This window comes from Chrysochloris asiatica, unplaced genomic scaffold (assembly GCF_000296735.1).
Source record: "Chrysochloris asiatica unplaced genomic scaffold, ChrAsi1.0 scaffold00014, whole genome shotgun sequence".
In the NCBI taxonomy this organism is placed as follows: Eukaryota; Metazoa; Chordata; class Mammalia; order Afrosoricida; family Chrysochloridae; genus Chrysochloris; species Chrysochloris asiatica.
Genome location: NW_006408532.1, coordinates 5,046,873 through 5,050,113, shown reverse-complemented (window position 1 = coordinate 5,050,113; position 3,241 = coordinate 5,046,873). Strand labels below are relative to the sequence as shown.

The 3,241-nt window shown below is 47.9% G+C and overlaps 1 protein-coding gene across 3 annotated transcripts in view; it reads right to left on the bottom strand.

Annotated features, from left to right (window-relative positions):
- LMX1B (LIM homeobox transcription factor 1, beta) overlaps window positions 1-3,241 on the bottom strand; it is a 92,056-nt gene that overhangs the window by 29,749 nt on the left and 59,066 nt on the right. The gene's annotated exons all lie outside the window — the stretch shown is intronic.

The following is a 3,241-nucleotide window of genomic DNA, read 5'->3' as shown; positions in this document are numbered from 1 at the left end:
TCAATCTGTCTGGGCGGAGCTGATGAAAGGAGATACAGATGGGTAATTCGTGATACTGTAGTGAATAATGCTTATCAGGACGGACTATGAGGGTTGGAAATGCAAAGGTAGAAGAAGTTTTGTAACAAGGAAGCGAGTGATTAAATCTCCAGGATAGGAGCGGAGACCTCTGGGACCATCAACGGAGAAGAACCGAGAGTGGGACCCTACCCAGAGAAACAGAGATGCCTGAGATGGAGGCAGAGATGATGAGGCGGAGTGATGAAACGACTGGGGACTTTGGACCCAGAGAGGAAAAGGGACTGTGGGCCGAAAACTGGGGGGAGGAGGGGGACGTGTAGGGGGCGGGTCTCTGGGATATATCCTTTGGGTGGTTGATGATGCATGGAGGGGGTTGGAACCATGGCAATGAGATGATATACGATGAATGTAAAACTAAAGTTCCCCCATGTAAAATATCATATAATTCACAATAAAACATTAAAAAAAAAAAAAAGATTATCCCTTCCAGTCTCAAAAAAAAAAGTCACCATAACCTTCTGCGCTAATCTCTCTACCTTGAATTGAACTGACCCAGCAGATCTTCTGGAAAGTCACTGTTTTGATTGGACTTTAATTTCGAAAGCCCCCTAAAGAAAGTAAAGCAAAAGTGTATTGCTGTGAGAACTTGTGTGCAGCCACCTACTGATCCCAGAGACATGCTGAAGCACAGTTTGAAATAAACCTGTGAATGTGTGAACTGGAACTCAAGGAACAATATTTTTTACTTGTATACTTCCATCTGTAGTACATATCTACATGCCTGCAACACATACCTGTATTGTACACACCAACAGTCTATGGGTTCTGCCCATATCTACCTATGTGTACGTTGTCACCAGACATGCACACATCTTACCTGTATTCCTGTATCTGCCTATTTCTGTTGTTTACACATGCCCACAATTTGTTGGTTTTGAGTTGGCTTTAACAACTGTATGTATAACAGAATGAAACATTGCCCGGGCCTATGCCATACCCACGACCATAGGTGCCCACATGTACAAGTATACAAACAGGCCTATAAAGATGAGTATGTTTGCACTTGTATGCACACACATACTATCCACAGATATTAATATTACTCCCTAAACGAAGGATTGCAGATATGTCCAACTATGTATACATGCCTATCTCTGTACAATCATTCACATGTGCAGCAACACAACAGCTTACACACATGTACACAAACACATGCACACCTATGGGCACACCACTAACTACTCACTATGCATATGTGTAGCCCTGGAAAGATGTTGGAGCTATTTTAGGGGTCTGTCTTCATAGGGTCAGGGGCCTGTTTTAGGGAAACTAGTCCTGCCTGACCTGCATTCTGGGAGGTCGACGTACAGTCAGAGACATTATTGGGAATTCAGATGTGGAGGCCTGGTGTGGCATGATAGGATAAGCAGACTGCTAACCACAAGGTTGGCAGTTCAGACCCTCTAGGTGCTCCTCAGAAACCCTATACAGGGTCCCTATGAGTTGGAGCCAACTCCACAGCACTTAACAACAACAATCAGTGCCAGGTTTCTGTCAAAGCTGCCAGGTCAGGGGCCCAGTACAGGGCTGAGGACCTGGTGATGTTAGTTTGGTATTCCCTATCCACAGCTGTCTTCAAGCAACTGCCCAGGAGCCCTGTCCTGGCTTCCTCTAAAGACTTCATCTGTTTTAAAGGCATCCCTAACCTCTGATGGCCAATGGGGCTCCTGCCCTGCTTGAGGCCATCCTAGTGGTGGGAGCAGGGAAGTGGGCTGCCCAGATTCAGAGGGACTCTGGGCTGCCACGTCCTTCCTTTCTACACAGCCCTAGCTATAACTGAACAGATGGTCTCACGAGTACTTAGATAAGCAAGAACAGAGCCCACACTATAACACATATGAAGAGACTTCAAAAAGTTCATGGAAAAATGGAATGAAAAGATAATGAAAATTTTTCCTTTTTGCCCCAGAAGAAACAGTCTAGGATAGGAAGGTTTGGCTATCCTGAAAGTGGCTACTTGATTATGCTGGGGGTGGGGTGGGTGAAGTGGGAAAGAGCCAGGAAATCTAGGCAGGAAGGAGGAGGCTGTGGTGGCTGGTGGCTAAGTCAGCGACCCTGGCTGGGCTCGCTGACTGGCTCGGCTCGCTGACTGCCATCCCTTTCTTTACTCCCCAGCCCAGCCCAGGGCCCCCTGAATCCTCACATGCACAAGAGCCAAGCACCCCCATCTCCATTCTCCTTGACACCATGAAATTTCAATCTGACACCTGGCCTACTTGCCGGGCTCCACTGCTGTTTCTTGAATACACTGTGCACCTTTCCCCTCCAGGCCTTTACTCTTCCTAGGTCTGCTGCCTAAGATGCGTTCCCCCATCCTCTGGGCCTATGAGAGCTTCCCTCTCCTCCTTCCCACCCACCCTGCCCTTCCTCTGGCCTTCCGACTGCAGAGGCCAGGGCTGCTCATTGCTCAAGCTGACAGATAGCCCCCCTTTGCTGGGTGGGACCCTAGACCTGCCACTGCCTCTAGACCCAGTTCTAAAAAGCAAACAATTCTGACTGTGACCCAGTTTCCTTATCCAGTAAAGCATCCAGTGTGGTTTAACAACGAAAGCAAAATGCAAAATGCAAAATGCTTCTTCCAGCACTGTGGTTTGTAAAAGGAATCAGTTCCCTGAGGACTTCTCCCCAGAAGGGCCTGGGAATTGTGGAAGAGGGACAGGAGTGGGTGGGTAGAGGGTGATAAGCTCTTTGGGGTCTGGAAGATGTGGCTTTACTTCCAGCTTTTCTTCATCCTTCCTTTGTGACTTTGGGCCAGAGATTCTGTCCCTCTGAACCTCAGTATCTTCCCCTCTACAATGGGAAGTTTCTCATCTATCTTTATAGGTGGCGTGGTGACTGCTGAGGACCATGCCTAGGAAGTATGATTTCCTCCTCAATCCCTCCAAAGTCTACCTCAGTGGCTGTCTCCTCCCCTAAACACTGAGATCCCTGCAGACCCTGAGCCCTGGTAAAGGTTCCACCCCTGAACCCCAAATACCAAATTACTTCGTGAGCACTTTTCTGCCATTCTCCCACATCTACTCTGTCAGGACACCCAGCTTTTCTTCATCTCTTCTACCTGCCACTTCTTACCTTCCAGTCAGCCATGCTCCGTGGAAACAGTCCACATCCACTAGTGCTACATCTTCACCTGGCATGCCCTTCTTTAACCCAGCTTCTG